General features: G+C 45.6%; 1 long non-coding RNA gene across 1 annotated transcript; it reads right to left on the bottom strand.

The window, feature by feature from the left end:
- Positions 1-2,362: 2,362 nt before the first annotated feature.
- Positions 2,363-22,895, bottom strand: LOC115098051. Its single transcript, XR_003858402.1, has 4 exons — positions 22,809-22,895; positions 21,262-21,377; positions 14,506-14,588; positions 2,363-2,402 (listed from the first exon to the last, which is right to left on the bottom strand). It is a non-coding gene; the product is annotated as an uncharacterized LOC115098051 (long non-coding RNA).
- Between the last annotated feature and the right edge of the window lie 2,240 nt (positions 22,896-25,135).

Below are 25,135 nucleotides of genomic sequence, written 5' to 3'. Positions count from 1 at the left end.
TCTGCACTATCCCCAGCCACTGGAGGCTGACCCGGGAGTCCAACCCAGGTCCCTCCGCATAACCGTGTGCAGCACTGCCGCTGAGGCACCAGGGGGCCGAAAGGCAATTTCAACTGGAACAAACCTGCACCCACTGAGGAGAGCTGACAGGGGGGGGGGGGGGGGGGGGGGGGGTGTTTGCAGCTCCTGCTGGGCTCACTGCTCAAATCTCCGGGTGGAGGTTGCCGCTCTGGTACTCAGATGGGACACCTCCGGCAAGATGTGGACGAAGGGAGGGGGCGAGGGCTGGGTTGGCCAATATTGCCGCCTTGATGTCCCCGCCGCCACCTTAAACGTAACATGGGCAAGGCAGAACTTCCTTAACTTTCCCCACTTCTGTGAATAACTGCCATCCGCCTGGTCCCCTCAGCCCATAACCCTGGGGGTCATCTTAGACTCCGCTCTCTCTTACTTTACATCCGAATTGCTCCCAAACCGTGCCTACCACATCACCAGAATCCACCCCTTCCCTTCTCCGCTCTCTCATCACTGCAGCCTTGCTCCTCACAGGCCTCCCCCAGTGAACCATCTCGCTTCTCTTCAGACCGCCCCAAACTTAGTCACCTAGCATATCTTTTGCCCATGTCACTACAATCATATGATCCCTCTTCTCAAGTCACTGCATTGGCTCCCTGTCCAGTCCACATACAGATCAAGCTCTTCTTAGTCACCCACACAAGCTTTCACTCAAACCTCTCACCACCTCTTCTCCCTTCTCTCCCTCTATTCCCCTCCTTGTACTCAGGCAAGTCCCTCCCTTGCCAAGTCTGAGCTCCCTCTGCCTGGAACAGACTTCCTGAGTCAGTGCATCATGCCCCCTCCTCTGGCCTTTATTCAGATCCATCCTAAAAACCCCACATTCATGAGGCTACATTTAAACCTTAACCCCTGCTGCTTCTGATCATATCCTTGTTGGTTTTAATTGTTGGTTTAACTGTTTTCCATAAGAAATGAAACTCCCTATGTCTCTTAACTTATCTGTCTTAAATAGATAGTAAGCTCTATAGAGCAGGGACTGTCTTCTCATAGAAACATAGAAATGACGGCAGAAGAAGACCAAACAACCCATCTAGTCTGCCCAGCAAGCTTTCACACTTTTTTTTTTTCTCATACTTATCTGATACTCTTGGCCCTTATTAGTAACTTTTTGGTTCTAGTTACCTTCCATCCCTGCCATTGATGTAGAGAGCAGTGCTGGAGCTGCATCTAAGTGAAGTATCTAGCTTAATTGGTTAGGGGTAGTAACTGCCGCAATAAGTAAGCTACTCCCCACGCTTATTTGTTTACCCAGCCTGTGCCATTCAGTCCTTGTTGGTTGTTGTCTGAATATAATTCCTCTTTTCTTTATTCCCCCCTGCCGTTGAAGCAGTGGGTTGCGCTGGATATGTATTCCAAGTGAAGTATCTAGCTTAATTGGTTAGGGATAGTAACTGCCGCAATAAGCAAGCTACACCCATAATTATTTGTTTACCCAGACTATGTAATTCAGTCTTTGTTGGTTGTTGCCTGAATATAAATCCTCATTTCCTCTTCCCCCCCCCGGCCGTTGAAGCAGAGAGCTATGCTGGATATGCATTGAAAGTGAAGTATCAGACTTATTTGGTTTGGGGTAGTAACCACCGCAACAAGCAAGCTACTCCCCGGTTTTTTGTGAATGCAAATTCTTTTTACCACATTTCCTCTTGCCGTTGAAGCATAGAGCAGCAATGCTGGAGTAGCATTGACAGTGAGTATGTTTATTGAATAAGGACATTAACCGTGTGTATGTTTATTGAATAAGGGTATTAATCACCAGGTAGTAGCCATCATTCCCGCAAGCCACCCCCATGCCTCTTCTCTTCATTCACATCCTCAATACTTTATGGATCCACAGTGTTTATCCCACGCCCCTTTGAAATCCTTCACAGTTTAAGTCTTCACCACTTCCTCCGAAAGGGCGTTCTAGGCATCCACCACCCTTTCCGTGAAGAAATACTTCCTGACATTGGTTCTGAGTCTTCCTCCCTGGAGTTTTATCGTCACCCCTGGTTTTGCTGATTTTTTTCCAGCAGAAAAGGTTTGTCGTTGACTTTGGATCATTAAAACCTTTCAAGTATCTGAAAGTCTGTATCATATCACCCCTGCTCCTCCTTTCCTCCAGGGTGTACATATTTAGATTCTTCAATCTCTCCTCGTATGACATCCGATGAAGACCATTCACCCTTTTGGTCGCCCTTCTCTGGACCGCCTCCATCTTGTCTGTCTCTTCGGAGATACGGTCTCCAGAACTGAGCACAGTACTCCAGGTGAGGCCTCCCCAAGGCCCTGTACAAGGGGATCATCACTTCCCTTTTCTCTCTGTATCTGTACAGTGCTGCGTCTCTCTAGTAGCAGAAAGAAATGATGGTTAATAGCAGTGGTGGCTGGCCGGTGCAGGGCTCAAAGCTAAAAAGATTCTTACTCTTTGTTCTTCCCCAGGGCTGCTGCATTAAAGGCAGTGGGGGGGGGGGGGGGGGATATTTAGGGTAGAGACCCAGTTTGGATTAAATTCTGACCCTATCTAAACCAAAAGGGGGAAGGGGAACAATCCAGTAATGAAGACGAGTTAAGTATAATTCTGCATAGTCCCCCAGCTGAGATTTCCTTGTCCCTCTTGCAATTCAGATTTGCAATGCAAAGGGAGTCCCGAGGGGGGCAATTTTCAGTAGCCCGCATTGCTTCAAGGAACGTGGGGCCTTGTAGCAAGTATGAGAAAGTAAAGTATCCGGGTGGTTCTGATGTTCTTAGAGCAATGAATGGGGGAAAAAAAAAAAAAAAGCAATCAGACCTACAATGCACGCATACAATGGGGATATAAACAGCACTGGATTAAGCTGCTTCAGTTGACCAGGTGGCAGGTGGCAGGCCTGCAACTGCCACCAAGTTACATGTCTTTTCTTTTTTTTTTTTTTTAAAGTACGAATAACTTACAAACAGACCGATTCAGTAAAATGCACGGGAGAGCTGGTGCTCCGAGGCGAGCGCCCGCTCTCCCGACGCGCGCCCAGGCCACTCTCCTGGGCACGCGATTCTGTATGCAAATGAGGGCCCGCGGTAAAAAGGAGGCGCTAGGGACACTAGCGCCTCCCTACTGGCAGAAGAGGCGGCTGTCACCAGGTTTGACAGCCGACGCTTAATTTTACCGGCATCAGTTGTCGAACTCGCTGACAGCCACGGGTTCGGAAAATGGACGCCAGCAAAACTGAGCGTCCGTTTTCCAATCCGTGAGCCGTGGGCAGATTTTTTTTGGGGGGGGGGGGCTCCGACGTAATATCGCTATGATATTAAGTCGGAGGGTGTACAGAAAAGCAGTTTTTTCTGCTTTTCTGTACATTTTCCTGGTACCGGCCGAGTAAAATGTGTGGCTTGGCTGCACATTTTACTTTCTGTATCATGCGGGTCTAACTAATAGGCTCATCAGCATGTTGAGGGCGCTATCAGCTCCTGCCCTTGTTAACCCTCTCCCTGTTAATGTTACTATTGTAAAGCTTGTTGCTAAGTTTCGTTACACTGTGAACCGAGGTGATGTTTTGCAAACGTGCCTCGGTATATAAAAAACCCTTAAATAAATAAATATTAGTTTCGGCGGGGTTGGATGCGCGTTTTCCACGCGCTATTACCCCTTAGGGTCTGATTTTAAAAAGCATTTACATGCGTAAAACTGGGTTTTACGCATGTAAATGCACTTTACGCGAGTAAGTGGGCTTTTGAAAATTGCTACAATATATGCCATTGAATCGTCCATAGGATTTATTCGCATAAGTGCACTTTACGTGAGTAAATGGCTTTTGAAAATTGCTACAATAGTAGTTACATTTATGCACGTAACTCCTTTGAAAATTACCCCCTTACTGTATAAGGGGTAAAAACAGCACGTGGAAAACGCGCGACCAAACAGGGGCTAAGGGTGCGCTCAGCCTGAGCACATCATACTGAATGGGCCTGTGTGACAGAAACGGCAACAGCCGTTCACTCTCTGCCGACCAGAGCCATCATGTAACAGCCGTGCCCCTCCCTTTGGAGGAAACCAAACGGGAGTCTGGGAACGTGTGGTACAAGGACAGCAGCTTCACTGCCACAAAGCCTAAGGATTATTTCGGGAAGGCGTGAATTCAGCGTTATACAGAAGGAAACCAGTCTGCTTCACGTTTTAAATGTATTTATTTCTTGTGTGAAGGGGAGCAAAGTCCCGCAGGATGTTGTGTGTTACCATTTCAGAGTCCGGGGGGGGGGGGGGGGGGGGATGGGGGATTTCACCCTCCGTCAGCCTTAACAAAGGCCGCGGGAATCAATCAGAGAAACCGTGAATAGGCCACCCCGTACGTCCCCCCTCTCTCACCGTCTTCCTCCTCTCTCCCCCTGTGTCCCCCTCCCCCACTTCCCAGATGTTGTTGCTGGGAGGTCGGAGTTCACGTCGAACATCATTAATCATCTTCCCGAAGTCTGGACACTTCTATTAATCCGTGGTCCCTATCGCACCTAGAGCCGGCTCGGGTCCCCTTTGTCCTGTTCCCTTCCTATCACAGCCAGATAAGATTATCAGTGACACACGAGACACCCACCAAGCAACGCTGGAGTAGCAGGAAATATATTTATATATATACCTCCTTTTATTTATGCCTTTCTCCTGTCTCAAAGATGCGCCGTTCCTTGTCTTGTCAAACCCCATCCTCTCCTCTGAAGAATAAGCTTTGGGAATCCAATTTGTCAGACCGGACAATCGCTGGAAAATCCATAAAAGCCTCGGTGACTTTATCAAAAAAATAAATCAGAGGGCTTTAACTGGTGGCTGAAAGGATTTGAAGTAAGTGGAGTGGCCGACATCAATTAATCTCCAGGCAGCAAGAGGTTTGTGAAGACAGACTGGCAGCAGAGCGTGTGAGAGTAGTTACCAGGTCTTGGAGGATAGGAGGTATTGATGGCTTTTTCGTTGTTGTTGTTGTTGTTTTGCTGTTTTATAACCTTTTGCCGGGGCAGAGAGTGAATAGATGTCACGCCGGTTCCAAAGAGGAGTGCGCCCGCCAGCCCCCCCTGCATTTCTCATAGAGGTCCCTTACTGAGGCTCCTAAGTTCAGAGGTCAGAGAGGGGAGAACTGGAAGAGGCTGGAGGACTCTCTTGCTATCCCTTGCAGCCAGATCTTTGTGTGATTCTGTCCCTGTGACCCTCCGCTCAGCCACCTGCACCCCCCCCCCCTTCCCCCTTGAGTATCCGTTCTTCAGATTTAGCTCTGCTGAGTTACACAGGTGGAGAAAGGGTGAGAGAGCGCTGGCTGCAGCAGCTGCAATTTCCGGGAACCAAGAAAAGAAAAGTAAACCTGAATTTTAATATTCTGCTGGGTCCTCCTCCAAAATAATTCAGGCTGTGCCAAAGTTGTGCTTTGTAAGGTCAGTGAGTCGACAGGCACAGGAGCAGGAAGAGCTTTGGATTTCTAGGGCAAGTTCCGCCGTGCACACGCGGTCCTCCACCTCTGGGATTAAACCGCACAGAGGATTTTGCAGAGGGACAGAAATCTTTGCTCCCAGTGGTTGGGGGGGTCTGCCAATCAGGGGTTCGAGTCATTGTACAGAAGCAAAGCAGGCTCCATCCTGGAAGCAGAAAAGCCTTTTCTTCCTTCCTGGCAAGAGCCCCCCACTCCCCCTACAGCTATGCCAAACGTCCCCCAGCAGACGCGTCCATCCAATAAACAGAGGAGAAGGAAGGGGATTCCCTCTCTGGCCCCTGCTTCATGTCCAGTCATCCATGCTGGACAGAAAACCCTTGTGTTGTGTCTCTGCGACTCAGGGCTGGTGCTTAAGCTTGTTTGCTTCCCTGGGTGAAAAATAACTGTGCTTCTCCCCCCTCCCCCCCCCCCCGTATTCATTCAGGGTCTGTCCCGGGCCCATCAAATAAAGCCCAGCTCTGGCCTGTAATCTATAGTTTTTAAAACTGGCATGTCCCCCCATCCCAGAACCCATGGATAGGGAAGGGTATTAGGTACTAGAGATGTGCGAAGCCCGAACCTTTTGGTTCGGGCTTCGTTTTTGGCCCACCGCAGGAAATTTCCTAAGTCCTGCGGTTCGGGACTTTTAAATTCGGGGAGATCCGAATTTCGGGTTAGTGTGCGCTAAAACTTTTACATTAGCGCGCACTAACCCCGTTAGTGCACACTAAACCCAAAATCAAATTTTTCACGAAATTTCGGGAAAAACTCATTCGGATTTCAGGCTCCCCGAACCAGGACGAATTAGGAAATTTCATTGAAATTACCCTAATTCGTCGTAGATGAATGCACATCCCTATTAGGTACCCTAGGCACACCTTACAGCCTTGCACACACACCCCACACCCTTTCCAGACACACACACAATTAAATTATGCATTTATAATAAATTTTACATGAAAAAGAACATTCAAAAGTACAGTCTACCGAAGCAAAAATAACACTTACAACATGCATATTATATTTACATGCACTCCTGTGGTGCCTACCAGAATACTGCAAAAAAGACACTTCCAACTCCTATGGAATTAAACTTTTTGTAATGCGTGTTGAGTGTGGACTTGGCCCTCAGAAAGCCATGAATTACAATTACAATATAGCAAACCTCCCATACCAAAACAACCCTAACAATTTTATCTATGAAAAGACAACACTGCACACATTACACATTAGGAAACCGGGCTGCTATAGATCCCTACACATGCCAGCAAAACATCTCACCTCGGTCACATAGCACAACACAGACAGAGCCTCACTGAATACAGAATGAAGAGATCAGAAAGTATAAACAGAAACGTGCTGAAAAGAACTGAATTGGAACTTGCAACAAACCAGCTTCTACAAGCAGAGCAACAATAGAAAAACAGAAACATTACCATTCTTCATAAAACAATAAATAAAATCAAGAAATATAAAACATTAATCATAATAGTAGAATCATATTCATAAACAGAATATTTCAAACAGTTAATGAACAGAATATACAAAATTTCCCAAACACCAAAAAAATTTCAAAATATCTGATGAATAAAAAATCCAATAATTAAAAAAAGTTCTATTCCCCCCCCAAAAAATTAAATATTTCAAAAAAGCAGAATTATCAAAATACACCCAATAATTAAAACTAATAAGGATTTTAAAAATCTCCTGCCCTCCATTCCTGTGATCTTCTGATTTCCAGTCACCCTAAGATTGTCATGGATTGGGGGAGCTGGGGCTGCACAAATTCTATCTTCTCTCTCACACACATGCACAATAACACATTCATTCTCTCACACACTCCCTCTCTCTAACATATACAGGCTCCCTGTCCCTCACAGATATACAGGGGCCGATTTTAATTTCTACGCGCGCGGGGTACATTTGTGCGCGATACCCGGTGCGCACAAATGTACACCCGATTTTATAACATGCGCACGCTGCCGTGCGCATGTTATAAAATCCGGGGTCGGCGCGAGCAAGGGGGTGCACACGTGCACCTTGCGTGCACTGAGCCCAAGGGGAGCCCCGATGGCTTTCCCCGTTCCCAGAGGGCCTCGGAGGGAACTTTTTTTTGGATCCCCCCCACCTTTCCCTCCCTTCCCCTATCTAACCCACCCCCCGGCCCTACCTAAATCCCCCCCCTACCTTGTTCGATGGAGTTACGCTTGCCTCTCGCAGGCGTAACTTGCGCGTGCCGGCTGGCCAGGTCCCGACACAGGCCGTTGTGTCGGGGCACTTGGCCACGCCCCCGGTCCGCAGACACGCCCCCGGACCACCCATTTTAGCAAGCCCTGGGACATACGCGCGTCCTGGGGCTTGCGTGCGCCACCGAGCCTATGCAAAATAGGCTCGGCGCGCACAGGGGCAGATTTCCTCAGGTTATGCGTGTATGTTACGTGCGTAGCCTTTGAAAATCTGCCCCATTAAGTGTATGTGTGGGCCTGTGAGAGCCTATATGTGATCCATGGGCTCTCACACAGGCACCCACATATACACACACACATAGGCTCTCACACAGACACACACACATGCACAAATACACAGGCTCTGACACACATATGTTCTCAGTCACTCACACATACACACATGGCCTCCTGTTGTCTTCAGGCTGTGGTGGGACCGGTTTTGTTTAATATCTTTGTGAGCGACATTGCTGAGGGAATAGAGGGTAAAGTCTGCCGATTTGCGGATGACACTAAGATCTGCAACAGAGTGGACACTCTGGAAGGTGTGGACAGACTGAAAAGAGATTTAAGGAAACTCAAGGAGTGGTCCGAAACATAGCAGCTGAAGTTTAATGCCAAGAAGTGCAGAGTCATGCATCTGGGGAGTGGTAACCCAAAGGAGCTATACAAGCTGGGGGATGAAGGGCTGATGTGCATGGAGCAAGAGAGGGGCCTCGGGGTGATAGTGTCCAGCACTCTGAAGATGGCGAAGCAATGCGACAAAGCGATAGCCAAGGCCAGAAGAATGCTGGGCTGCATAGAGAGAGGAATAACAAGTAAGAAAAAGGAAGTGATAACCCCCTTGTACAGGTCCTTGGTGAGGCCTCATCTCGAGTACTGTGTTCAGTTCTGGAGCCCGTATCTCAAAAGAGACAGAGACAGGATGGAGGCTGTCCAGAGAAGGACGACCAAAATGGTGGGGGGTCTCCATCAAATGACTTATGAAGAGAGGTTGAAGGACTATATATGCATACCCGGGGGGGAGAGGAGGAGCAGGGGAGACACTTAAATGGGGAGGTACTTAAATGGTATAAATGACGCAATTTTAAGAGCAAACCTCTTCTGTTGGGAAGAAGTAATGAGAACTAGAGGTCACGGAATGAAGCTCCAGGGAGGACTTTTCAGATTGAACGTCAGGAAATATTTCTTCACGGAGAGGGTGGTGGATGCATGGAACATCCTACCGGAGGATGTGGTGAGGACCAGGACAGTGAAGGAATTCAAAAGGGCATGGGATAAACACTGCGGGTCCCTAGAGGCGAGAGAAGGGACATGAGGAAAGAGGCACGTCAATTTGGTTTGGAGAGAGACTAAACAGATTGTGTATAATTCAGGATTCGGAGCGCTACATTTGGTATCGTTCATAGTTTATACACATAAATTGTTGACGAAGATAAAGAATTCATATATGCAAATACCCCTGATGCAGCCCTATTGAAGGAGGTCGAAACTCGGCTAGAGTCGGGCTCATTTGCACATATTTGTCTCCACACAATAAATAAATACAGATTGGACATTTGGCTGCTTATTTTGTATTTCTGCTCCCCACAGCTGGGATAATCCCAGCAGTGCTGTCTACCACAGTGGCAGAGGGCAACAGGAAACGGATCTCAGACAAGTAATCTACAAGGCCCTGACCTTGACGGTCTGTGAATCATATAGGATGTGAGCTTGCTGGGCAGACGAGATGGGCAATCGTGTCCTTTTCTGCCATCATTTTCTATGCTTCTATGGATGAGCTCCTCCATGGCCCAGAGCCTCCCTGAAGTCATAGTCTGGCCCCCACGGGCCTCCTGTTGGGGGGGGGGGGGGGGGGGAGGGAGAGTGGAAGCTATGTGCGCACCGAGTGCACGCGCACATGCGACCGGGAGACGGCTGCCAGCGGCTCTGCGGTCTCTCCTGCTGCCGCCGGCTAGCCGCCTCCCCCAGGTGTGCAAATGCACGGTGTGCACACCCGGTCGCGCTGGTCTGCTGCGACTCAGACAGGGCCCTGTGTCTACCTGATTTCCTGTTCTTTTTGAACTGTGTCGTAGTTACCAAGGATTGCTGAGGTTCGCTAGCCTGCTTATTACCTGGGATCCATTCTGTGACACATTATCATTTTTCGATAACTGTTCACTATTTTAGTTAAAGTAGTTTGGCTGCTATTTTTAGTCCACTTAAATGCACATTATTTTAGTGTAATGTTTTTTGCTTTCCCCACCCCATGATGGGAGCAGGTAAGGCCAGATTCTACGGGCCTGATATTTAGCCACGATCCGGCTGAACAACTTAAGCCAAACAAGCAGCGCGGCACGGCTGCGCTGCTGAATGTACCCAGAAAAATTTAAAAAGTTAGCCAGATAGGCTCAATAGCAGATCTAACTTATCCGGCTAAGCGGTGCTAAACGTTGGGCCCTGTGTGTCCATCGCCTGTTGTCGTTTCTTGTGGCCTGGTAGTTTCATCCTGCTCCTTTATGTTTCCGGCTCCATCGGAACCAGTTTCAACGGGGCCCACAGCACCACGAGCCTTCTGTCGCACCGCGCTTAGATCCGCACCCAGAGGGACTGAGCCCGAGGCATCAGGCCTGCAACATTATTTTCTCAAATATCCAAGCATGACATGAGGGAGTGGAAACATTTCTATTACTTGCGATCAGTCTTTTAAGATAATGGAATTGCAGCTGTTAATGAAAGATGTGCAGAACATAAGAACATGCCCAACTGGGTCAGACCAAGGGTCCATGAAGCCCAGCATCCTGTTTCCAACAGTGGCCAATCCAGGCCATAAGAACCTGGCAAATACCCAAAAACTAAGTCTATCCCATGTTATTGCTGCTAGTAATAGCAGTGGCTATTTTCTAAGTCAACTTAATTAATAGCAGGTAATGGACTTCTCCTCCAAGAACTTATCCAACCCTTTTGGATACGTTCATGGAGGAGAAGTCCATTACCTGGTTCTGATGGAGCCGGAACAGTAGCCAGGGTTGAAAAGCTTTAACGACTGGCAACTTGTGCTAATCCAGCCCTGATCTGTTCAATATTCACATGCCCATTACTCCAGGCTCTTCAGTCTGAAACCCGTGTTTCCATCATGCAAACATCACACAAATTCTCCATCTCCTTTTTCACATGTATAAGTATTTTATCCATGCACCACACACCCTATTACACAAGAACACCATGTGGTGCTCTTAAATGCTATTCAGATTTGGTCTTATCCAATCAGCATTTTGTATACCTCCTTGTTAAGGTCATGATTGTTGGTTCTGGCAACAACTTTTGCATACACCATTACCTACCAGTTAAAGCAGTGGTTCCCCAACTTGTCCTGTTGACCCCATGGCCAGATGGCTTTTCAGGATATCCACAATGAATATGCATAACATAAAGTTGAATATATTAGGTATGCAAATGTATCTCATGCATATTCATTATGCATGTTCCAAAAACCCCCAACTGGCTTTATTTTATTGGACTGATTGATTGATTTATATTCTGCTTTTTCAGGACAGGTTAAAGACACTTTTCTGCTCTAGTTGCCGTCCTCAGTATAGACACTCACTGCATTCTGAACATGAGATCCTACTATGCTTTGACAGCATTGCTCAATGAATTAATTCTTCACCTCTCTCTCTCTCTCAGGACAAGGCATCTGCTTTGAAAATCCTCATCTAACATCTGCTACGGGCCAAGCACAGGTCTCCAAACTTGCTTCAGTTAAGAGCACAGACTGGACCGAAATTGAAGTTATTAATGGAGGAGTCTGTGTTGTATCCCTCACAGCATCCACAGTCAATCTCTCTTGCAGCTATCTAACTGGAGTGTCCTTGAGCCAGCTTGTTAATTCACTTATTGGAGTCAGAGTGGAAGATGACGTAGTCTTGCAAAAAAAAAAAAAAACCAACCAAAAAAACAGTGCAAGATCCCCAAAATCCTTCATGAAACCTGACAATCCAAAGCAGCCTCCATTACGTATTTTCTGCAAGGCCACAGTTCTGAAAATAAGAAAGCCTAAATAGTCTGGGTTAGGACCTGCCTGTCAGAGAGACACGGGAAGCCCGAGGAAGAACGGCGGGGCTCGGAAAATAAAATCAAATCCTTGGCAAATGAGGTGTTCGGCTGAACACACACAGCCACCTGGAGGAACAGAAGATCTCCCCAAACACTTAATGGGACTTGACAGCCTATACTGTTTCTCACTTTATAGCAACGCGGCCACATTGCGTGGGGGACGCGGAATTGGAAACCCAAGGAAGGGCAGTCAGACCGGAGAAATAGAATCAAGAATTAAGCCATGTGCCTGCTGAACTGGGGGCGAAATGTGTGTGTGGGGGGGGGGGGGGGGGCGGGGGGTGAGCTCAGTGGCTAGCATTTACAGAAGGGCAAGAGTGGGTGTACTCAACCTTTGTAGTTCCAAGTTGCAAGTCAAAGACGCACATCCAAATCTTATTAAGAACACAGCACACGCAGCACTTTATTTGGCACCATATTACACATGGCTGTGCCATGAAACCGTTATACCTAGATGCATTCAATCCGCCAGCCCAGAGTTCGCCAGCTCTCGGTTTTATGGTATTTAGATTCCTTGGGTTTTTTCCCTCCATTTCATTACTTTATGGATTAAATTACTTTGACTCAAAAACTTGTATTTTTCCACATTTACATTTTCAATGGATATTTTTACTAAACACTAAGGGGTAGATTTTAAAAAACTACGCCCGTGCATACTTTTGTTCGCGCAACCGGCGCAAACAAAAGTACGCCGGATTTTAATAGATACATGTGTAGCTGCGCGTATCTTTTAAAATCCGGGGTCGGCGCGCGCAAGGCTGCGCAAAATCGGCAGCCTGCGCGCGCCGAGCCGCGCAGCCTGCCTCCGTTCCCTCCGAGGCCGCTCCGAAATTGGAGCGGCCTCGGAGGGAACTTTCCTTCCACCTCCCCGCACCTTCCCCTCCCTTCCCCTATCTAACCCACCCCCTCAGCCCTATCTAAACCCTCCCTACCTTTGTTCTAAAAGTTACATCTGCCAGAGGGCCGGCTGCTGGTGCGCCATGTTCCGGTCCGGGGGCTGGTCCAGAGGCCGCGGGCACGCCCCCGGGCCGGAACCACGCCCATGGTCACGCCCCCGATGACGCGCCGGCCGCCACATGCCCCCGACACGCCCCCCAGGAAAGCCCCGTGACTTACACACGTCCCAGGGCTTTGCAGGTGCCGGCAGCCTATGCAACATAGACTCAGCGCGCACAGGGCAAGCTTGGGGCAGGTGTTCAGGGGGTAAGCGCATATCTTACACGCGTACCCCATTGAAAATCTGCCCCTAAGAGGTCAATATTCAAAGCACGTTCAGCGCTATTTAGCAGGTTAAGCAGGACTTATGAGGCTAAAGTAGCAGCCGCTGAATCGTACAAGTCCCTTATATGGCTATAATGTATGCACAAAAAAAAGTGGCATGCGTGGGGTGGATCGGGGGCGGAGCCTAACTCTGAATATTGGTAATTAAATGTATAAGTGTATGTCTCAAATTAGACATTCCTAGAGCAGGTCTAAGCTTAGCCGGGTAAACTTATCTGGTGAAGTAAGCACATATATGCATATATTTCGTGGCTTCGCCCTGCTGCCGAATGTACACTGTAACTTAGTCAGATAAGTTATATCCAGCTAAGTTATTTAAAACGGCTAGCTTTGAATATTGACCTCTAAGAATACACACCTTTTTCCTTTGATTTTCACATATTTTTTTGTCATTTTTTTCCAGTTTTAACTGGCAGATATGTCTGCTCTCCCTTGAATTGCCTATCCCCCTGCTCTCGTGCACCAGGTTTTTTTTTTTCCCTCCTGTCTCTAAGATCAAATACAGGTGAAGCTGAAACTTCAATTTTGTTTGCATTTATCCGTGAAAATGGAAAAATCAGGAGTCCTAATTAAGCAGTGCGCTATCAGGCTGCAAGAATGATGTTCCGATACGGCTGCTGGCAGTTAGGTGTCCAGTCAGCTGCTCCTGTCAGTGAGAGGCAAAATTAAAGCTGACAGCCAAGCAAGGGATGAGAAACATAAAAGCCAAAATGGGGCTGAATCCTGAGGAGGTTATGAAAATGCTGCTCCTTCTTTTAAGTAAAATATCCATCGCCCAACTGAACCAGGATGAATTCGGGAGCTTGACAGCATTCCATTGCCCGACTGGCAACCCGGGACATCTTCCTGCTAGCCAGGCTAAACTTATCAAAGGGGAAGATCTGGAAAGGGGCCAAAATGCAGAATAAAGGATGGGAACTGCCAATGAAACCCAGACATGAGATTTTAATAATTTTGGCTCTGATTGCTCTACGGGATAAGCCCTGCGACGTGAGACTCGAGACAGAAGCTAAATAGGTAAACCGCAGAGGGGAGGGATATAAGAGATGTTCAGCGGGCCTCAGAGGTGTGTACAATGCATAGGGGATGAGCAGTTTTTGGCAGAAAAGACTTCTAGAGCAAGAGATAATGAGAGAAAGGAAAAAAAAAGAAAGATTCCATTGCAGCTTTCGTCTTTTTTTTTTGCATTTCAACATATACACTAATCAAAATACCTTGATGCAGAGGAAAAAACAAGGTTTATGGACATGTATCAATTGTACCATCAAAGAAAAGAAAACACAATCAAACAGAAGCAAAGGAAAAATATACCCCATACACCTACAAACAGAGATCCAAGAAAATAAAAGAAGCATCATTTAAAAAAAAAAAAAAAAAAAAAAGCAGTAAAAATAATTAAGAGGAGGGTAATCCCTATAGCAGTGCACCTTAGAGCAGAATTTGCATGCTGAAACGTCCAGGCCCTCGCCTCTGATGTTCACAGATCCTGCCACATGCCGATTCTTAGAATCTAAGAAAAAAATGCAGTGGAGAAGGCTGAAGGAAAATCGAATGTGTGCTACCTAGAACTAACAAACAACAAAGAAACAAGGCCCAGTCAAATGCTTTTATGGGAAATAGTATCAGATTCAGTCGTGCTCTCTCAAATATAATCTACAGGCTTTTGCCCACAATGGGCTGCAACCAGTATCATACGAATGAGCACCTTGTTTGCCTCAAATACCTTTTCCCATTACTTTAATCCTAAATACCTCACCTAAATACCTCGGGTGGATGGTTTGTTAAAGCTGGGATTGGAGCAGGAATGGACTACCCAAAGAGAATTTCATTTTTTGACAGTAGAGTGTCCTGTCATAGCTGGTTTTTTACCATCTTCCTAAGATACAGAAGGGCAGGTCATCCCCCTGGACGTCCGATCATCTCAGTGAAAGGCTCATTATTGGAGCCTCTGTCTATTTTTGTGGATACTTTTTTAAGACCTTTAGACCCACGTTTGCTGTCTTATGTTAGAGACTCTGGGGATATTATTAAGACTTTGCAAGAGTATAGAGGACCATTTTCGAATGTTACATTGGTGACTATAGACATCGTGTCACTCTATACCAATATACCACAAGATGCTGCTAGGGGTGTGATCCCAGAATTTTTGTCTTTGAACACAGCTTGTCGGCATACCCCGGTTGAGTTCATTATTGAACTGGCCACTCTGGTCTTAAAAGAGAATTATTTTCTATTTGATGACCAATTCTATAAGCAGGTCGGTGGCATGGCAATGGGAGCTACGATAGTGCCTAGTGTTGCCAGTTTGTATGTAGGAGCCTTTGAAGATAAATAGCTCACACAGTGTCCTTTTAGACAGTTCATTCATTGCTGGAGAAGGTTTAGATGATATTTTAGTTTTGTGATCAGGAGATCGTGATTTATTTGACCAATTTATTTCATGGCTGAATGGTTGTGATTCGAACTTGCAATTTACTTTTTGTTATGGGGATTCAGTGGTGCCTTTTTTAGACATTACTGTTTCAGAGCAGTTTGATTTCTTTTTCTTCTTTATTTTTCACAAACCAACAGACCGCAATATGCTTTTGGGATATGCCAGTTGCCACCCACAACGTTTGAAGGATAGCACCCCTTTTGGACAATTTTTGCATCTTAAACCGGTTATGCTCATCTGTGCAGGCGTATAAAAGTAAGGCTAATGTTATGGCAACCAAGTTATCCTTATATATGGGGTTATCCTCCATATATTGTGAATAGGGCTATGAAAAGAGCCCGATGGAATGATAGAGATGCATTATTAAATATACAGCGTGCAAAACCTTTAAAGAAACTTCCTTGTGTGCTACCTTACTCTCCATCTGTATATCGAGTGGCAAGAAGTATTCATAAACATTGGCATGTTCTGCAACTACATCCGGCTTTTCAAGAGAGAACCTTGATAGCATATCAAAGGACACGTAATTTAAAAGCCCAGGTAGTGAGGTCGCATTTTATGCATACAAATGTGAAAAGGGTCATTTCCCATGCAGTTCCTGTTTGGTATGTGAGCAGTCTCATACTAATGATGATCTACCTTTGGAGAAACTGCGGAGTTTTAAACATATACTATATGTGCCTCAAGTAAGGTGGTTTATGTTATCTGGTGTCCACGTAAATTGGTGTACATAGGCAAGACTATGCGAATACTTAAAACGCAGATGATAGAACATCGCAGTGCGATCTGATGGAATAAAGTAGAAGCGCCATTAGTACAGCATTGCCTCTCTCATAATCATACATTTGAGGATTTACGTTTCACTGTTGTGGAACTTTAACACTGGTTAAAAGACAGGAAACAGAGAGTAGGATTAAATGGACAATTTTCACAATGGAGAAAGGTAAACAGTGGAGTGCCTCAGGGATCTGTACTTGGACCGGTGCTTTTCAATATATTTATAAATGATCTGGAAATGAATACGATCAGTGAGGTAATCAAATTTGCGGATGACACAAAATTATTCAGAGTAGTTAAATCACAAGCAGACTGTGATACATTACAGGAGGACCTTGCAAGACTGGAAGATTGGGCATCCAAATGGCAGATGAAATTTAATGTGGATAAGTGCAAGGTGTTGCATATATGGAAAGATAACCCTTGCTGAAGTTACATAATGTTAGGTTCCATATTAGGAGCTACCACCCAGGAAAAGGATCTGTTGCGCCCGTTGATCACAGACGGCTGCGACCTCTCATGCCCACCTCTTTTTTCGCTGCACCATCAATTCTCGGAAGAATGGCGGCCTCCACCAGTCACCGCTGACCTCCCTGGCGTTCCCAGGACGGCGTGGGTGCTGCCGACCCCCATCTTGCTTCTGGAGTCACTTAGGCGCTACCGCATCCTCACCAGCAGGATTCACTACACCTTACCCTGCGCTACAGGATTTTGTTTCTTCATCCTCAAGTACCTTCTGAGCTCCAGGACCTCAGACTACCTCAACAGCTTTATCACTGTACAGTCATCTTCGGCATACCCCGTGCTGTGGGCCACTACCAGATCTGCACACCTGAGGTATTTGCTACACTACTGAGAAAGATTGTCTGGCGTACCCCGCTCTGTGCGCCACTACCGGACTGTCACATATGAGGTATCACCCTGGGAACACCCTCAGCTCAAGAACTGTATTTTGACTGCACTGCCTGCTCCACGGGTTCTGTTCCAGAACTGCACCTTTAACTGCATTCCCCACTTTACAGGTTATGCTCTCTCTCTCGCTCTCTCTAATAAAGTCTATCTTACAGCTGTGTCCTCGCTACTGAGACCACGCCTACCGGCGGTGAGGCCCACAGGGCTCCTCCCTGTGGGTGGAGATCTCTCACCTCGGCCCAGGGTTCACATCCATACCAAAACATAACAGGACCTAGGCATCATAGTGGATAATACTTTGAAATCATCGCCCTAGTGTGCTGCAGCAGTCAAAAAAGCAAACAGAATGTTAGCAATTATTAGGAAGGGAATGGTGAATAAAATAGAAAATGTCATAATGCCTCGGTATCGCTCCATGGTGAGACCGCACCTTGAATACTGTGTACAATTCTGGTCATCGCATCTCGAAAAAGATATAGTTGAAATGGAGAAGGTACAGAGAAGGGCAACCAAAATGATAAAGGGAATGGAACAGCTCCCCTATGAGGAAAAGCTGAAGAGGTTAGGGCTGTTCAGCTTGGAGAAGAGTCGGCTGAGGGGGGATATGATAGAGGTCTTTAAGATTATGAGAGGTCTTGAACGAGTAGATGTGACTCGGTTATTTACACTTTTGGATAATAGAAGGACTAGGGGGCATTCCATGAAGTTAGCATGGGGCACATTTAAGACTAATAGGAGAAAATTATTTTTCACTCAACGTACAATTAAACTCTGGAATTTGTTGCCAGAGGATGTGGTTAGAGCAGTTAGTGTTGCTAGGTTCAAAAAAGGTTTGGATAAGTTCTTGGAGGAGAAGTCCATTAACGGCTATTAATCAAGTTTACTTAGGGAATAGCCACTGCTATTAATTGCAACAGTAGCATGGGAACTTCTTAGTGTTTGGGTAATTGCCAGGTTCTTGTGGCCTGGTTTGGCCTCTGTTGGAAACAGGATGCTGGGCTTGATGGACCCTTGGTCTGACCCAGCATGGCAAGTTCTTATGTTCTTATAACCGAGGTGGTGATTGCAATTTTCACTTGTTACAAGCAGAGCAGTGGTGGATATTCCCTTTACAGAGTGTTCATCCATTGGGGCTGAATAAAGAAATCGACTGGCCAGTGGATATGTGAAGCTTCTTTGACCGACTGATGCAAGCCAGAAGCTGATGTAGTTGAGAACTGTCAAACTGTTTTATTTCTCAGGGTCTGGCAAGGGACCTGATTAGTTGATGCATATATGAAGTCTTTTTCATTGGTTGGAAGTGAGGCACTCACGTTAGTTTAAAAGTTGATACGCTGGGGACAGAGTCAGAGCGTGTCCCCCATTTTTTGGAAGCTGTTTGGGTCGACTTTAAAGGTATGTCTCCACTGGTTAGCTTGTTTTAACTTGTATACTCTTTGTTAGGTTTCATTTGGTTCTGTTCTCTTTTTTAGATTGCTATAATTCCCTTGAAGAAGGCACGTGAGTGCCGAAGCATTGCCAATGTTGGGACAGTGTTTGAGCACTTTAGTAACATTGCTGCATGAACAAGAGCGGAATGCCTATTGATAAGCTGTTAATTTTCAGTAATATTCAAGAACAGTAAATAGTGTAATGTTTGTTGATAAGCCGAATACATTTTAGGTGACATGAATAAGGTACAACAAATACCAATTATGTAAAGGTGAGGTATTTAGGATTAAAGTAATGGGAAAAGGAATATGAGGTGAACAAGGTTCTCATTCGTATGATACTGGTTGCAGCTCACTGCGGGCAAGAGCATGTAGATTATATTTGAGAGAGCACAATTGAATCTGATACTATTTCCCATAAAAGTATTTGACTGGTCCTTGTTTTTTTTGTTGTTTGATAATATTTGCGGGACCTAGTTTGCTCATTATTATTTTTTATTTGATTACCCAGAACTAACACATATTTACAAGGAAATCTCATGAACAGTTTGGCATCTTACATATCTCCAAAAATTTCTGGGTAACTTTACATTTATGTGGCAATATGCAAACTCTCTGACCATAAATAATACCAGTCATTTCCTAACAAAAAAAAAAAAAAAGGAAGCAGCACAGAATCTCTGTCCTGAGAGCATACACAGGACACCAACGAAGTGGTAGCATTAACCGCCTCCTCTTCCATATATCGTGGTTTTATGAGTGTTGTCTACTTTGGATAGGGTGATGTAGGAGCAAGAGATGGGTCCATGTACATTCAGACAATCTGGTATGTTCATTTTTAGCCTAGTAAGCTCTGGAATTCATTGCCAGAGGATGTGGTGAAAGTTGTTACTGTATCCGCATTTTAAAAAGGTTTGGACAAATTCCTGGAGGGAAAGTCCATTAACCTTTATTAAGGGAGAGTTGCAGAAATCCACTGCTTGTTCTTGGGATTTGCAGCTTGGAATCTCTCTACCCCTTGGGATCCTGCCAGGTACTCATGACTTGGCTTGGCCACTGTTGGAAATAGGACACTGGGCTTGATGGCTCCTTTGGTCTAATCCAATATGGCAAGTCTTATGTTCTTGTGTTAGTATTGGTAGCACACAGGAAAACTAGCTTTATAGGATGATGTCTGGGTGTTTGTGCCACCTCCTCCACCCTGGTAAATCTGTCCCCCTACCTTGATAACTTTTAAACTATGCACCAAATTCAATTCAAAATTTCTGAAACAGACAGAGAACACCCGGCTCACATATTTCATAGACCCTTGCTGCCGTCCTCCCCCCACTTCCCCCCGACATGGGCCCCTCTGCTGTTTTCTCCCTGTGGTAAAGGGGCCATTTAGTTGAGTTTAGTGGTAATCTCAGGGAGGTCGGAACATCTTGTGATGTCATCGAGCATTTTGAAAACCGCCATGTCATTGGCTAGCAGTCATAACCCTATGCAAAACGCTTGTAGTACAGAAGGAAAGTAAGGGCATCACAAAATGCTCACATATCTCCTTGACCTTTTCATAAAAAGCACTTGATGGGTCACACACATGAGTCCCCCACCCCCGTAATCCCTTGGTTTTGGATAGGAGACAAAATACATTCGTAACAGACAATCAATGCTCAAGATCTGATCAAGTCAGGATCTGTTTCACCCAAACATCTCATGAGAGCAGAAAATCTCTGGAGAAGAACCAGTGATGGCAGAGAAAACCAGGGAACACTATTATTCATATTCAGAAGTGCGTTCCCTCTTTCTTTCTAAGAGAATACAGTTACCCCAGCTCAGAGTGGCTAGAAAAATCTAAGCACTAGAGTAAGAATAAGACATTAGTCATCATTTGTATAACACTAAAAGGACACAGGCAGCAGTGTAGGAGCACAGGAAAAGTCCCTGCTCCTTTAAACTTACCATCTAATCAAGCCAGACAAACAAACAGACAAAAAAAAACCCCAAGAGAGACCTTGCGTTAAAACAGTGACTGGGGAGAATTAAATCAAGTGGCTTATAAGTAGTTAGGATCACAGTTGATTATCCAGTAGAGCTAGGGTAAGATTTAGAGCCGTCTTAAAAGGTGAAGCAAACAGATCATTTATCTAATTGTTTAAAGCAGCAAGGATCAGGTCTCTGTCCCATTTACAAGCTACGTAAGAAAAGCTATTTCCTCTAAACACTGCGTTTTTAAGGAGGAGAACTCCTCCGCAGCCCAAGGGTCTTAGATGTCACAAGCTCTTGGTGAAGGCCGCGGATGACGCAAGAGGCCTTGTCAGAGCTCATGGTGGCAGTCGCTCTTTGCATATTAAGGTCTTGAGGTGTATGGACCTTCTGCTTGACAGCATTCAGGGAAACCGGTCAGTTGCCACCACTCTCAGGCACAGATTGCAGGCCCTGGCGGGCAGGTTGTCTGGTCTGCCGTGCATGTGCTGTGTCTGTGTGTTATTAAATGACTTGGCTCATACAAAAGGTGGTCTTGCTTATTTATATTTATTTGTTTAAAAAGAAAAAAAAACTTGTAAGCTGCTTTATCTTCAGTTCTAAGCGGGCAACAGATTAAACATCCATAAATAAATATATAAGATCTACAAGACAATACATACCAGATGCCCATAACTGACAGACGCCAAGTGCTGTACGTAATTCAAGTGTTTGGCAAGATGCCACAGAGCAAAAACGAATAGCTCTTCCTGGCTCCCATCTCCACAACAGCAAGTAACTAAAGAATGGAACAGGAAACCATGAATGACGACAGCAAGGAAAACAGAAAGACAGGAGCATCAACAGAAGAGCTGGCTGGAAGGGAGAAACAAGATCAGACATGACGGGGCGAGAGAGCAGTGTAACAGAGGCAAAACCGGCAACCAAGCACCTGGGGCTGCACAGCAGAAAGAGACGGGAGAGTATTGGAAGGGACAAGGCAATCAGGGCCTTCTGCTTAACTTCCCCTGTGACAACTCTGAAGAGGGGACAGCGTCAACAGCAGCCGCTCGCAGCAGTCTGCAGAGCCAGGGAGCGGGCAGGAGGCAGGCGGCGAAAGGACAGCAGATGCCAGTGGAGGATCAGGAGTCCTCACTCTGCCTTCTCTCGAGTCTTGGGTAAAGAAAGATTTTGAGGTAGCACGTCAAGCTGGGACAGAACTCCAGCGTGCCCGAGTACCCAGGAGTATGTCTACAAGGGGAGGGGGGTGGCATTTCAACTCCACAATACGCAGAAAAGCGTGTGAATAAAGCAGTGGAGGGTTTAGTCATTTTAATTACAAAGAGGCACTCTACTGTTTTTGGTTGTCTTATTGGGGGCAGTTGTCCAACTGTACACTTTGGTGCAAAATGCATAGGTCCCTCTAACGCGTAGGTTTCGCACCAAGTTTACGCCCATATTTTCGTAGGTAGATTATTCATGGAAAATAAACGTGTGCAGGGATTGAAACTACACTCTGTATGCGCCACCTTCTGATCACACCCAAAACACACCCTCAGGTACATCTCCCCCCAACTGTGCCTGAAAATACAAGTGAAAGCAGCAGTCCTAGGGTCAACTTCAGGACCTGTCAGAGGCCAGACTAATCGCATAAAGAAGAGCAAACCCACTCCTGGACTCTCAAGAACAGTCTTACAGAGGTAGCCCAATGGTTTAGTAAAACACAAACTCCTCTGGCTCAGCCAACAAGGTCACCCCCTATAATCACTTCCCTCACTATCCGCTACTATCTTATATCCTAAGGAGTCAGTGTAAAGCCTAAGGGTTCAACTCAGGCCAAATCTCACCATGGAACCCCAAATTTTGAAAACAGTAAGGTCCTCCTTCGTGTATTTGCATCAGATCCGCCAACTACATAGTTTCCTCGATAAACACAATCTTGCTCCTGTAATCACCAGGCGAATCGGTTTTTATATTTATTTATTTATTTAAAAGGTTTTATATTCTGCTTCTATTACTGCAATTCCCTATGCAACGGCATCTCAATACAGCTCGAAGCACCTGCAGCTCTTACAAAGCACGGCCATGAGAATTCTGGTAGGTGCAAAAGCAGCTGATCATGATCATATCAAGCCTGTTCTACATCAGCATCACCGGTTCCCAGTAGAAAGCAGAATACAATTTTAAACTCCTTGCTTAAAATGCTTGAATAAACAGGCCACAGAGTTACCTCTCTCAACTTCTCTCCCTTTACATACTCTCATGGGAACTCCGGTCTTGTTGACATGGCTCTTCTTTCCTCTCTTTCCAGATGGTCCTGCATGAGATTCCGTGCTTTTAGCTCTAACGATGAAAAATTTGGAACACAATACCACCAACCTTGTGCCTGTCCAAGAAAAAAGCTAAGTCACGAGTATTCAGCCAGGGCATTCCCTAAGGCCCCACCTCTTCGGCCCAACTTCCTGAACCCTCTGCGGAGGACCATGTTATACACAAGTGGGTCTTGAAACGATTCAAGAATAGGGTTTCTTCTGCTGGATCTAATGCTTCACTAATTGCAAATTCTGATTTTACTGTAAGCTGTTCTATTGCCTCTGTTCATTTAAATTTACTGTAATCTGCCTGGAGACCAACTCTGGGGAAAAGTGGAATATCAAATGTTCCTAAATAATAAATAAATAATGACTGACTGCATATCTGGATGTAACGACCAGCGGAAAGCATGAACTGGCCCTCCCCTCCCCCTACCACCACCAACGCCGACACGTCAGTGCTAGAAATACAGCGCAGTCCTCTTTCTAAGCTCTAACAAAATGTACCTGGAACATTCTAAAAACTGTAAAGCAAAACAAAATAAAAAGCTAAAAATTATATCTCCACTAAACAAAACAAAAACACGAGGCTCTTGGCCGCAATTAGCGAGAGCACGTTTTTGATAATTACCTGCCAGGCGTCGGAACGTTGCAGTCAGTCAGTTACACCCATGCCGCATCTGTGATATTCTAGCGTCTACTAGACGGCATGAACTGAGAGACCGAAGGGTTAGAAATGTTAACAACAACAACAAAAGCCCTCAATTAGTAAAATTAAAAATTGTGCCAAAAATCATGCCCAAGAATCCACAGAACTGATTATCCCTTTGGTGACATCAGAAAGGAAAAAAATTAAAGGCCCTTGGTGAAATATCTTGAGAGATTCCCTAATGGGTATGATTCAGGAATTTTCCCCACTTCTGACCTGAGTGTTCATATTTGAAGATAATTACTGAGATCATCACAATCAAACCTCGTATATTCCAAAACTGAATGTAAAAAAGATAATTAGGGGTAGAAACGCAGCTAGGAGATTTTCGTTTTTTTTCGCTGCATTAGAGTTGAGGTGGACATGTCTGAGGAAGGCGCAGAGGCTTCTAAATTCTGAAAATCAGTCTGCTGTACTGAGTGGATATTTATACACTGCCCTGCCACTCCTGGGCCATTCCCTGGCAGTGCATCTGAACGCAGCCTTCTGCCAGCCAGCGAGGCGCAGCTCAGGCCCAAACTCTTAATCTGCTGCATGCAGCAGTCTCCCTCTCAGGAGAATCCATGTGCATGCTTGGCTCACGAGCTCACAGGCTAAAAAAAGATGTTCTAAAGGTTAGGCAAAGGTTAACAAACAATTAATATGTTGAACCAGCATGCCAGCTCCGTTTACCCAGCATCCAAAGGACGCCAAGCAGCTCAATGCCATGACCTGGGCAGCACCAGCACTTTCATGCCATAAATACAGAAACCTCTTTTAACGTATGAGCTGCTGCCTGATACATAACCAAGAGAGGCAGGGGTACTATGAGCTTGTTCTGTCCTAAACAATATTGCAAGGCACATGGTGAAATCAAGAGCTTTATTCATAGAATTACCCAGTGAGAACCATGCTTCATGGTCATATGGTTCTGCCAGGTTAATCAATAATTTAACCCATTACCTGTCAACATAATTGCATGTTTGTCCATGTACTTGGCATGGCGCTCAGGGAATATTTGAAGACTTCCTTTCCATTGCAGTTTTGGGTACGTTCCAGTTTTTGCAATGAGCTTAACTATCCAAATCAGAAGAGGTAAAATGCTTGGAGCGATACCTCTGTATGCAATTAAAATAAAATCTTCAGATGTGCCTAATTAAGTTCAAAGTAAAATTTGGAATGGTTTAAACTGCTGTATAATGGGACTCCTTGATGACCTCACAATCCAACATGACATAACATAAAGGTGTTTCACACCACATATCCCAGGACATCAAGGAGGAGTGGAAAAAAAGGGAGGTGCTATCCATGTGGCCATACCAACACCAACCAGGTGGCTCATTCCCAAACTTAGTGCTTGCAAGACGCTGCCGGTTCCCTGCATAACTTCATTATTCCTCATGGACTCCAAGCATGTGGGGACAGACTTAAAGATCTAAACATGTATACCCTAGAGGAAAGGCAGGATAAGGGAGATATGATAGAGACATTTAAATACCTTCAAGGTTTCCATAAACAGGAAGCTCTAGAACAAGGGATCATGGGATGAGGGTGCAA

This window comes from Rhinatrema bivittatum, chromosome 8, assembly GCF_901001135.1.
Source record: "Rhinatrema bivittatum chromosome 8, aRhiBiv1.1, whole genome shotgun sequence".
Taxonomy (NCBI): Eukaryota; Metazoa; Chordata; class Amphibia; order Gymnophiona; family Rhinatrematidae; genus Rhinatrema; species Rhinatrema bivittatum.
This window is presented reverse-complemented; position numbering and strand designations above follow the sequence as displayed.